This window comes from Emydura macquarii, unplaced genomic scaffold (assembly GCF_026122565.2).
Source record: "Emydura macquarii macquarii isolate MOO-44397 ecotype Brisbane River unplaced genomic scaffold, CSIRO-AGI_Emac_v2 contig_3240, whole genome shotgun sequence".
In the NCBI taxonomy this organism is placed as follows: domain Eukaryota; kingdom Metazoa; phylum Chordata; order Testudines; family Chelidae; genus Emydura; species Emydura macquarii.
In genome coordinates, this window is record NW_027133377.1 from 4269390 (window position 1) to 4282798 (window position 13409).

The 13409-nt window shown below is 41.8% G+C and overlaps 1 protein-coding gene and 1 long non-coding RNA gene across 2 annotated transcripts in view; one reads left to right on the forward strand and one right to left on the reverse strand.

Moving 5' to 3' along the window:
* DCDC1 (doublecortin domain containing 1) overlaps nt 1–13409 on the forward strand; it is a 383998-nt gene that overhangs the window by 162354 nt on the left and 208235 nt on the right. The gene's annotated exons all lie outside the window — the stretch shown is intronic.
* LOC137142680 (uncharacterized) lies at nt 7757–12693 on the reverse strand. Its single transcript, XR_010916990.1, has 3 exons — nt 12632–12693; nt 11411–11567; nt 7757–7953 (listed from the first exon to the last, which is right to left on the reverse strand). It is a non-coding gene; the product is annotated as an uncharacterized lncRNA (long non-coding RNA).

Below are 13409 nucleotides of genomic sequence, written 5' to 3' on the forward strand. Positions count from 1 at the left end.
AAGCCAAAGGGGGACTGAGGCCCATTCTGGACCTTTGTGCTCAAATTCCTCAAGAAACTGAAATTTTGTATGGACACCCTGGCAGTTGTTAATCCCTCTCTGGATTCCAGGGATTGGCATGCCACCCTCAATCTGAAGGACGCCTATTTACATGTCGCGATTTTCCCAGGCCACAGGAGGTTCCTGTAGTTTACGGTGGGTGCTCAGCACTACCAATTCGCAGTCCTCCTGTTTGGCCTTTCCACTGCATCACGTGTATTCACCATTTCACTTATAGCCCGACTAACGATCCACCCCCTCACCACGGCGAGGGTGTGCCTCAGCCTCCTGGGGCACATGGCAGCTTGTACGTACATGGTTCGGCACACCAGGATGCAACTTCTTTAGCTACAAATGTGCCTGGCGACAGTTTATTCCCCATCCAGACACTCCTTGGACAGAGTACTCGTGATCCCCACCCACGTACTTACCTCCCTGTCATGGTGGATGAAGACGAGACACGTAATGGTGAGAGTACCTTTCAGAGTCCCAAGACCGACTCTGTCATTGGTATCAGATGCTTTGGATGTGGGCTGGGGTACCTATCTTGGTGCCTTGAAGGCTCAAGGTCTGTGGTCAGGGAAAGAGTTCACTCATCACATCAACATCAAAGAACCCAGGGCGATTTGGCTGGCCTGCAAGGTGTTCCTGCCGCACCTTTCCAACAAAGTGATATAGTCCTGATGGACAACACAGCTGCCATGTACTACATCAACAGGCAAAGGGGAGCCAAGTCTTCTGCCCTTTGTCAGGAAGCCTTGTGTCTGTGGGATCTCTGTGTGAGCCACAACATCTGTCTACAGGCAGTTCATCTGCCCAGGTTGAAGAATAAGCTAGAGGATCATCTGAGCAGATCCTTTTGCTCTCACCACAAGTGGTCTCTCTGCCAGGAGGTAGTGGACCGCATTTTTCAAAGGTGGGGAACTCCCCAGGTGGACCTCTTTGCAACCAGGGAGAACACGAAGTGCATTCGATACTGTTCCCTCCTAGGGTCAGGGGATGCCTCTCTCATGGAAGCTTTTCTCCTATCATGGTCGAAGGATCTCATATATGCTTTTTCCCCAATACCTCTCATACACAGAGTCCTTGTGAAAATCAAGAGGGGCAAGGCATGGGTCATCCTGATAGCCCTGGCATGGTCCAGGCAACATTGGTTTGGGATGCTGTTGGAGCTCTTGGTAGCCCACCCATGGTCACTCTCATTGAGACCAGACCACCTCTACTAGGACCAGGGCCAGCTGCTCCACCCGGACCTGGCCTCGCTGCACCTGACAGCGTGGATGCTTCATGGCTGAACAGGGAAGAGCATCACTGCTCAGCCCAAGTTCACAAGGTCCTGTTGGAAATTAGGAAGCCTTCTTATCTGGCCAAATGGAAGCGTTTCACCTGCTGTGTGGCATGACAAAACCCCCTATACAGGTGATCCTGGACTATGTGCTGCATCTGAAGCAGGAGGGTCTGGCCTTCTCATCTGTCAAGGTGCATCTGGCGGCGATATCAGCCTTTTACCTTCCAATTCAAAGTAGAATGGTTTTTTCCCATTAAATGGCATTCAGATTCCCCAGAGGCCCAGAGAGGCTTTTTCCTCCACTGCGGTACCCAGTTCCGCAATGGGATCTGAACCTCATCCTCTCAAGGCTTACTACGTCGCCATTCAAACCGTTGTCTTCCTGCTCTCTCATGCATCTATCATGGAAGGTAGCATTCCTGGTGGCGATCACCTCCACACGGAGGGTCTCTGAGTTAAAAGCCCTGACCTCAGAGCCTCCATACACAGTCTTCTTCAAAGACAAAGTGCAGCTTCCCTCTCACCCAGCGTTTTTACCAAAGGTTGTTTCCTACTTCCATGTCAACCAGGACATTTTCCTGCAGGTATTCTATCCCAGTGGTTCCCAACCTTTTTGAGTGAAAGCCTCCCTAGTTAACACTAGGAAAAATACACACCCTCCCACCCCCCAACCTGTCCCCTCACTAGCCATAAACACATATAACCCCTATAAATACAAATAATGATAATAATAATACTAAATTACTCCGATCTGGCCGGCACGAACCTTGAGGCTGCTGCTACCTGGAGGGGCTGCTCCACAGCTCCAGCTGGCGCAGAGCCCAACAGGAGTGCAACTCGGGGGGCTGTCTCTCCTCCCCCGCAGGTGCAGGGTTCGGGGGAGCTGCTTGCACCCAGGAGGCACGGAGCACTGGGGAGCTCTGGTAGCAGGGCTTGGGCTGCTGCTTCCTCGCGAGGGGGGGAGTGCTGCTCCTCAATGCAGAGCTTGGGGCTACAGCTCACTCAGTGGAGCTGCTCCTCCTCTCCTGCCGGCGCAGGATTCGGGAACAGGGGAGCTGCTGCACCCAGGAGGCGCGGGGCTCGGGGGGTGCTCTGGCGCGAGTGGCTTGGGCTGCTGCTCCCTAGGGTGGGGCTGCTCCTTTGCTCCAGTGGCAGGGAGCTCAGAGCTGTGGCTCATGGGGGGCTGCTTCTCTGCTGCAACTGAGTGCCTAGCAGGCCTGGGGCTCATGGGGGCTGCTGCGCCAGGCCAGCACAGAGCTCAGAGTGGCTCGACCGGACCTCAATATTACAGGAACCTCACGGACCCCCTGTGATCTTTGGCGCCCCCCAAAGGGAGTTGTGGACCCCAAGTTGGGAACCACTGCTCTATCCAATGCCTCACAGCTCCAATGAGGTGAGGTGTCTCCATTCCCTTGATGTGAGAAGTGCATTGGCCTTCTATATTGACAGAACCAGACCCTTTTGCCACTCCATGCAGCTCTTTGTTGTGATTGCTGACCGGAAGAAGGGGTGTCTGGTGTCGTCCCAGCGAATGTCATCCTGGATTACGGCCTGTCTTTAAGCCTGTTACGAGCAAGCAGGTTCATGCCCCTGGCTCCCCTGGTTGCCCACTCCATAAGGGCACAGACATCTTCAGTGGCCTTCCTAGCACATGTACCCATTCAGGACATATGTAGAGCTGCTACATGGTCCTCGATACATACATTTACGTCCCATTATGCCATCACGCAGCAAGTTCGGGATGACACTGGGTTTGGCAGAGTGGTGCTTCAATTTTCACAGCCATGAACTCCTGCCCACCTCCAGAGGCACTGCTGGTAAGTCACCTAATTCAGAATGAACATGAGCAAGCACTCGAAGAAGAAAGAATGGTTACTTACCTCATAACTGTTGTTCTTCGAGATGTGTTGCTCATGTACATTCCACAACCCACCCTCGGTCCCCTCTGTCAGAGTTCTGGCAAGGAGGAGCTGGAAGTGAGGGGGTCGGCAGTGGCCTATATGCAGGCACATACGCATGCCACTGCAGAGGGCACTAGAGCCATCTCTACAGATACCGCTAGGGGAAATATTTGCAGCACTGGTGCATGTGATGCACACACATCTAATTCAGAATGGACATGAGCAACGTATTTTGAAGAACAATAGTTACAAGGTAAGTAATCATTCTTACCTACTTTGAATTGTGAATTATATTTGTTCTTAAATACCTGTATTGTCCCACTATACTGAAAGAAGGATAGGAGATATTTGTTACGGTTTTAATCAGGCCACAAGTCTGCTCCATGTAAAAGGGGGCTTTACACACAGGGCTGCCCCTTTTAAGCCCTTCTGCCCATCCAGCTCCCAGTGGATGTGTCGCCAAGCTGACTCCTTGTCCCCTTTTGCAGCAGTTTGACATTTCCACTCCCACCCTCCAGCCATAATGCACTGTTCCCTTCATTTGGCCAGCCAGCCAAATTCTCCTTTGTTTAAAGGTGTTGTGCAATCATTATTCAAAATGAAAATTCTGTTTCTTCATTATTTATAATACAGTTCTTCCAAGGAACTGTTCTTTAATAATCAATATTCAAACTTAAAATAAACAACAAAGGAAAGTGTGTAAAACTTAGAATTTAGTTACCAGTTATATTCCATTAGCCAGCTGTAAAGAGTGGGGATCAAAGCATATATGCATTTTAACTAACTTTAAAAAAAATAGGCTCCATGAAGTTTAAGGGCTCTTTTAAGTTTCCTAGCGATGCCCATAGATTATTTTAGGCTATTATAGATTACAGCGTTGCATAAAGATGTCTGATGCCATGACAATGTATATAGCAAATGTGGAAGAGCAGACTTGACAGAGGCTACATATAGTTGCTGCGAACCATAGTTAAAACTCATTTCTCCAAAGAAAACCATCCTAATGAAGTCTTACTCTTGGGTTACATATGTATGTTATGTATTATTTTTGACCCTCCGAAAATGATGCCTGACCGTAGGCCCTTTGCTGACCATATCCAAAACCATTTAATTCAATAGAAAGGCTCCCATTCATTTAATTTGCATCCTGGTGGAGGTGGTGTGGAACACTCATTGCTGCTTTGATCCGTGCCCTTAAAAATTTCCAATTTGTCCTTCTAAATTGATATATGTTCTGATTCCCATTTCATTTACATCAGGTGTACTCCACTTAAAACTCCTTTATAGAGTTATTCCTGATTTACTTTGGTCTAAGGGAGAGAAACCAGGGCTTCCTCAGCATTTATAGTTTTACTTCTTTATAATTACTGTAGGCTAGACCTTGTGGACTCCATTGAAAGCTGAACCTAAATTTTGGACCCTGATTCTGTGGCACTCTAATGGAAAATCCTGAAAGATCTGAGGCAGCTTCAGATAAATTAGGCCTAGTCTGCACACACTGGTTTTATCAATTTAACTAAATCAGTTAGAACTATTCCAAGAGATGTAGCTAAATCAGTGCAACTGTCTTGTGCAAACACTTATTTCAGTTTGAGTGCTAGATCAATTTAGCTTATGTCAGTTCGGTAATACTTTATATATAACAGAGAGAATGTTTCTTCCCTTCCTCTGATGAGGTCACTTGTATGATTCTAACTCTTGTGATATCATCTGTGCTTCTTTTCCTTTCAAATTGGCTTACAATACTCTATTCATTAAAAAAACACATTTACACAAAAAATAACATTGGAAGATACAGTGCTGTCCTTATAAAAAATGTGGCAGTGTTAGGGGTTCTATGATGGCTTGCATCTTAAAATAAGTGAAGTCCAGTGGACACTGACTGTGGTCACTGCAACCACTTTAGACTCATTAAATATGTTTATTTTTAAAATTACTGTTTAGCCACTGGTAATGTGAAGCAAAAGCAAAATGTGGTTTGCCGTTTCAAGACACTGGATCCCTATGTGCAAATACTGTTTTTAAAACTAAAAGAATACTTTTAAAACTTAAGTGGCTGTGAGGATTTACTCCTCAGGTGGACATAGTCGATGTGTTATGTATGTGTATGTATATGTGTATATGAGTCCTTATGGTTGTTTTACAGATGGTAAAACATTCTGTTTTTCTGGAAAACAAATTGTATTGAGGTTTTTTAAGCAAAAATTACCCTTGTAAAATTCCTAAGGAGTCTGATGGGACTTGCTTTTGGACTTGCTGCACTAAACAGCAAATGGATTTGGGTGGTTAATTTTGAAATTGTAATTAATTGCCAGTGTGGATGCAGGACTTTGCAAGTGTCACATCAAAACTCATTTGCAATGCCTTTGAAGTAGCAATACTGTGCCTCTCTGAAAGTCTACACAGAAAACATAAAAAATTGGAACTGCAATTCAATAAATGCTCCAACAGCTTTGTAGGACTAGAAGTACTCTGCACATACAGCACACAGGCACATTGCCAATATGTCAGAGATGCAACATACTTTAATTATAAGAGCTTTGTTTATTTGATTATTGTGTCAGTTTTCCATTCATAGTTCAGTCATCTCAAGATGTACTTTTTGACTTCCACAAAATTCAATATAGGTATTGATATAGTTGCTAAACATTTAAACTGAAACTTTTTGTCAGGTAGGCAAATACTTGTCCTATGTATCACTTGTAGCTAATCACATATATAATCATGTAATCAATGTGTAAGTACTTGATGAGATTTGAGTTGTAGGTGTAAGAGCTTAAGAACAAAAAGGATCACACCACAGGGATATAGGACTAACAAGTATGTATCACTGATGAGTGTGTGCTAGGTATATAAGTAAGAGAAGGCTGTGATGCAAGGCCTACAAGTTTAGGCATATAAGATATTTATTTTGGCCATAGAGGGTCTCAAGGCCTGAAACAGGTTGACATGACTAGTTGTCTGAGGGATAACCCTGTATCAGTAAATTGTAAGATTACAGTAAAAGATGTGTTAAATGGTGATGTTCTGGAAACTATGCTGCATTCTACTGGAAAATATACTTCAATGTACCAGTTAATACAGCAAGATGCTCAGTAGTAAAATTTCAGGGAATTCTGTAATAACCTTAAATTACTTTGGTAATTCATTGATGTAGATGTTAATGAAAATAAGGGAAACTCAGGAGCTAGCGTCTGAGAAATGGGGCACCCTAAAATTCATGGGGTGTGGAAGAACAAATAAGGAAAAGGGGTTGACACTCTCATGCATAAGTATGAGTATAGTGGGTGAAAAGAAACTCAGGATAAAAGGCGTTGCCTAGCCTAAGTGGGTAGGGAAGCCCATCAGGAAACACCCACCTGATGATCCTCTTATCCATCTCAGTGTTTCCTCACAGGATGAGAGTATGAAATCATTAATACTGGACATCTTATGTTTTTTTTCCATTTCTGTGTATGTCAATAGTTTTGGCATTATTCATCTGCTTAATGAAATTGTTAATAAAAGGACCGTTGATAATTTGTGACTGCATTACTTGTGGTCACTCTTCCTTGTGTGTGCCTAGAGTCTCCAAACTTAATGATATTTCTAATGGTGGTTCTCCCCTGCTAATCCTTTTACTGTAGTCCTTTGGGAGCTTGAACCCATGGCACAGTCACTGCCCTGAGATAACATTTGTGATACTAACCCATCAGTATTATAAAGGCCATTTCATGAATAGGCCTGGTTTTGAGAGTTACCTGAATGCATTTTTCTAATGTAAAGACCACCCATAATTCACTGTTTATATTCAAGAAAATATGACCTTTCCTTTGATTCTAACTTATTAATGTACAGCAGGTGTATTACTAAGTTGATAACCTATATCAGAATCCTGCATCTAGTTTGGAATATTAGCTCCCATGCAATGCCTTTTATAATGAGGCAGATTTTTTCTCTGCATTCTTTGACAGGTTTGTAGATGCCCTGTGAATTTATTGCTGGGAAGCCAACAAGAAAAGCAGATGATCCAAAAATGTAACCAGTATTCTGATCTAAATGTAATCAATGAACTTTATTGCCATGGACACAAACACATACAGGGCTGATCGACACTGAGGTTTTTTGCACTAGTGTAGCTACATTGATATAACTCCACTGGTGCAAACCCCTAGCTTAGAGGTTTCAGTCTCAGGGAGATTGATCTTCTACACAGCAGCTAATTTGCTCTTTACCTCTTTGATGTTTCCGAAAATTTTCCTTCTTGCGCATCCTCATATATAGTACTTTTCATGTTAAACTCCAAAAGTGAACACATGCTTTATACTTGTGTTACACATGATTATTGCACAAAACTATAATTTTTCTACGTATATTTTAACCAGTACCGTGAAACAACTTCATTGATACATTAATAAATGTTTCATGCATCATAGGCAGGTTTTCTACAGTGTGTACTCTGAAAAAGAGTAACGTATCTTCACATATGCGAATAAGAAATTATACATATTCAACCTAAATATATATCCATAGTCCATTTATTGTTTAAAAAAAGTTTGTTCCTCTATATCCAGGAACATTTTCTGTACCAAAGCATACAAATCGTTGAGGGCTCTAGCTATTTTAGTACATTTCTTTACCCCTTTATAATTGGCCATTTCTTCATTCCAGATTTATGGATACATAGACTCAATGGATATTGAATAAGCAAAAAGATGTGATCATCATTGAATAACAACAAGAAACCTAAAAAAAAATCCCAAAACTTCAGTATGTTTAACTTGTCTTGGGACTTGTTTAGCCTCATGCTCTAGATAGTTACAGAATGATACACAGCTTTTACATTTTTGTTAATTCTTAAAAAAAAAAAATCTTATTTAGCAAGATGCAATGATAACACTCGGGATATTTTCAAAATATTTGTTTGCTGACTCTCTTCAGTGTATTGGGCTTATACTATTTGGTCTAAATATGGAGTAAATATTTTTGCAATCATTTTACTAACACTATATCAGCTATGCCTTTATGATGAGAAGTAAGTCAGCAGGAATATTTTTTGTGATTTTCATCTCAGAGCTGCAAACTGAGAGTAGCTGCCAGGAACTTTGTTAACTTCAGCACCCATAACTTTATTTACCTACCTCCTGTATCTTCTTAAACTGTTATAGCCTACAGCATCCTTGGGGATATTACTGGACACCATTTTTATATTGATCAATTGAAAAATAACTTTATTATTTTTATTATTATTATTACTATTATTATTATTTTTAAGTGATGTACTCTGGAATTTTTTCATTGTAGTAAGTCAGAGTAGGAAGAGGACTATATGAGATTATATTTTGCACTAGGCATGCTAGCAGTATGAATTATATTCCACACAAACATCAGGCAGTACATAAACTGCTTTTAGACATAAACCACATGAAGTTTTGCCATTGATGTCAATGGGAACAGGAATTGGGCCCAAGGAGCATTTTCTTATAGCAGCATTTGTACAATATTGTACAACAAAAGCTTTATTTTTACAGAAATTTTAATTCTAAAATATCTATTCCAATAAACCCTTATGAATTGTAACTACAAATTTTTAATGCCTATATTTCTTGCCCGTATTTTTTATGATTGTTTTTAAGGGCTTGGTCATATACTTCAGTAGGAGTTCTCATGTAAGGATTACTCATGTGAGTAAAGGTTTCCAGGGTCAGACCTTTAATTTATAAATGGGGGGAAATGTGGTTACCGTTGATGAGAAGTGTTTTGTTTTATTCTGCTCAACACAACTCTCCTGCCTTTGATGTATAGTTACTACTATTTCATTATAAAAAGGCTGCATTCCTGTTGCTAACATTAGATTAATCTGAGAGTCAAAAATCTGTTTGATTTTCAGTAACCAGTAAATACTTGCCCAACTCTATCCCAAATGATGACAGGTCTTGCTATACATCTTAAATTGTCATTGACTCAAGGTTTGTATGTGTGCAGCCTAACTCTTAATTAAATCCATATATGACCAAATCATATACTTTTAATTAAAGAGCATCTTAGAAAAATAGTCTTATTTGGGCTGAAATAAGTACTGTACACAAGGCATTCTTAAAATATTTTTTAACAAGCATAGTTTGCTTTAATCCTTCTGCTTGCACTCCTAGGCTAGATTATTTTAAAACACCATTATTTATTTCTATGGAATGCCAAGTTTGTATGTCATTTGTCATAGGGAGTGTAGCTGTTGCTTTGCAGAGTGCAGACTGTTTAATTCTGAATTGTCTATATGACATATTCCTTGGATTTATGTGCCATTTAAGGGGTTGATGCCGCTACAGTTGATTTCTCCTCCCCACAGCAACCAGCCACCCAATTTTAATGATTACAGGTAAAATTTTCCAAAGTGATTTAGGAGCTTAACCCTCACAGAAGGTCAATGACAATCAAATACCTTGAGTACTTAGAACCATAAGATCACATCTTGGCTGGGTCAGTTTAGCCCTTCACCCATATATAAATAATAAGTATGATGCAGTTTGCTTTATAATGTTCCTTTAGGTGGACCTTCAAAACTAATGCACTGCCTGCTCTGCATGGACAATAAAATTCCATAACCCTTTTCATAATGGGAGTATTTTATCCCAGTATAAGTGATCTTTGTCAAAAAAACTCCTCTCCATAGCCTTTTCTACAGCATGTTTTGCATTGGTTGTCCATCTGCCAGATGTCTTTTCTTCAGAAGTGGCTGCATTTCAGTACTGAAGTTGTGTGCTTATGTGTATGTGTGATGTGAACAGGCCCATTGACAACAATTCCGGTCCCCAGGACAGAACGGTCAATGCCCCCCCCAGAAAAGGATGGCTGAAGTCCAAGTGGGCTTCCACCAGAAGTTTTTACTTATTTATCATGTGCCAATGCAGGTTCCTGGGCAGCTGAGGAAGTGGTATCTGCTACTCAGCTTTCCAGGTCTCTTGGACTCCCCCGGGAAATTACTGATGACCCCAGGAAGCTGAGTAGCAGGTACCACTTCTTCAGCCGCCTGGGAACCTGCATAGCACATAATAAATAAGCTGGGCTCAGGGGAGGGATAGAGGGCATGAGCGGCGAGGGCCTCGGGGGAGGGAAAGGTGTGGAGGAGAGGAGGATATGTATCTACCCTCCCATCCGTCCTGGCCCTTTTAAATTGCCGGGCCCCTGGGCAATTGCCCCCTTTGCTCCCCCCGTCAGCGGGCCTGGATTTGTAATTGATTTTGATTAGATAGCTTCTCATTAAGGTCCAGATCCTGTGCATTGATTTCACTGGGACTGCTTGTGGTGTAGGTGCTACTCAAAGTATGTACAGGTGGCAGAATGTTGTTCTATATCATTTATTTTACATCTCCCTTAGACTGCTTAGATAAGAACAAATAAATATATGTGTACATCACAACAACATATTTGAGATGTCAAACAGTGAGTTTTGTGCATCCCTTTTTTGTGCTTCATGCCTTTTGAATCTATTACAAGTTTCTCTTTGTGAACAGTTCAACATCCCTAAATTTTGCTTTTGGTCTGTAGCACTTACAGAGAGAAACTTCCAGGGTGGTCTGCATGGCATTTTGAGCAATGTTGTGTAGGGTATAAAAATCTGCTCTTCCACCACAGCTAGATTTTTAACCACACTTAAGGCATTAAAACCTGAGTGATGATCTTGAAGTGTCATAGGCTTTATGTGACAGTTTCCTAGTATCTGAAGCATCCATGTTGGTTTGTGATATCTAGATAAACTATCTTCATTTCTTTTTGTTATGTGTTTTTTTTTTTTTTTTTTTAATAACGGCTTCTAAAACACCAAACTTAATCCTAGACTTGGAGTACCTGCCTGTAGCTTTTTATAGCTTTCAAGGTTTCTTTGTGATTTACGTATAGGCACCAGTTCAATAAAATATTCCTATTCAGAAGAGCACTTAAACATGTGCTTCACTTTAGATATGTGCTTAAATCCCATTTGAATCAATGGAACTAAAGCACATGTTTAATGTTGAACATATGCTTAAATTCTGTTTGGAATAGAGATGCAGGTGCTTAAGTACTTTTCTGAATGAATGTCCAAGAGAGGAAGAACTGCCTGTTGAAATGCCTGCTTTCTTTTGTACATATGGATACCAAATAGTGTTGAAAGTAGCTAACCCAAACATTACCTGAATAAATTTAAGACCTGTATTAAATTAATTACCTTAAAAGTGACTGGTTGGAGGTGGACTAAGTTTTATCTAATTGACATTCATTCCCAGTGCTGTCAGATGAAAGGGAAAATACAGAGATGCAGGAAGAAGATGGAGAGCGCTGAAAAGGGAGAAATGTTCATTTTCTGTGTTGCTGATGGGATCCTCCTATTAGTTCAAAATAAAAACTGTTAAGTGGAGTGTTCAAGAATGTGGATCAGTGTAGTAGGGGCACACGGTCATATCTAGCTCAAGAGTGGTTTGTTTTAAATTTCCTAAATAACCTGCAGCCAGTTTTTTAAGGGAAATCCTGGTATTTGTTACACAAAGGGACAGTAAACCACAGGTTCAGCCCTTTCATTTTCATTCCCTCCATCTTTGAGTTATTATAGCTCTATACGCTTCTCTGCACCTGAGTGGGAAATTGTTTTGGCTCTAATATAGGAAATAGGTATTGCTCAGTGCCTTAGTGTAACACCTACTGTGAAATTTAACAGAACTTTTAACAGTTTGTTTAGTGGTGGTGGAGGGAACTAATGTGGGCCTTGTATGTTGTCCAATAGTATCACTGATTTGTCTCAGGTTGGCAGCTGGCACTAACATCATGCTGTTCTTTAGGGATGCTTTATTCCATTGTGTCAAGCATCTCTAGATACTCTAACAATGTCAGAGAAAGCAACATCAATAGCATATTCCTTATATTTCTCAACTTAGAAAAAGCCAATGATAATGGACTTAGAGAATATAATGTATGGATATGACCATTAACTTTTTATTATTGTTGTTATTATTATTATTATTTCCCTTTCATAGTTGCTTTCATCATTAACTCCATTTTATTTTTCTACTTTGTGTGGCTGAGAGCTTTGTTCCATCCTAGGATACAATATAGTAGTATTGGATTGGTTTGGAGGCATGTGACTTTATTGAAGTTGTGGCGCGGGCGGCTAATTTAGCCTTCTCGTGGGTACTGTGCCCTCTTCGGCTAGGCCTATGGCGTGCCTGGGTGGGAGCAGGGGGGGGGCCCGGTCCCACCCTCTGCCCCGGGCCCCGACCCAGGGGAGTAGTCTTCAAAAGTCCATGACTCACTCCCTTCCCTGGGTCACCTCTCTTTGGCCCCACTGCTCGCCGTCTGCTTCCTGGAACTGGGTGGGGAGGGGTTCTCCCTCAGGCCTGGGCCTTGGGTCCCTGGCCGTAGCCAAAAAGGTATCCCCCCCTCTCGTCTCTGGTACCTCTGGGGTTGTAATAGGTGGCAGTGGTTGCTCCAAGTCCTGTAGCCTAGCCTAGCCTAGCCTAGCCTAGCCTAGCCTAGCCTAGCCTAGCCACTCCTTCTCTTAACTCCCTTCCAGCTGCCCCTATCTGCCTGACAGGGAGGCTTTTAACTGCTGGGGCAAGCTCCTTGATAGGCCTCAGCTGGCTTAATTGGCCTAATTGCCCTAGAGTGGCCCCAGCTGGATCACCCAGGGAACAGGGATTTGTTCATTCTGGGGCTAATATAGACCCCCTCTACTACTCTCCTGTAGCCATCAGGTCTAACCCTGTCACAAAGTATAACACAAATATATGAGAGTAACTGCAGTGACAAGATGGTAGTACCTATCATTTGTAATGTGATGTAAAATAAAATCGATCCCACTGTTCTCACAGAATGCAAACATTTGAAATGCTATATTTACCCTTTTGGCATCCATGTAAAGAGAGAGAGAAAGAGAGAGCATTGCAGCTATAAAAGGCCATTAGGAAAGGAAAGTAATCAACAACAAAATCACATTTCTTTTTTACCTTCTGAGTTTCATTCATTCTTTTTTTCTTTTCTATTCAGCCCTAGCTGCATGGAACCTATAGCAAGACATTTCCATGCAAACTAGAGTTATAATATTATCCCCATAAAATTATTTCCTCTGTTTTCTAACATTTTCTCTCAGTGTATCAGAGTTAGAGGCAAAATTAAGTGACTGCTGTGATGTCATAGACATTCTAGGAGCACAGAAAGAGCCTTTTAACAAAAGG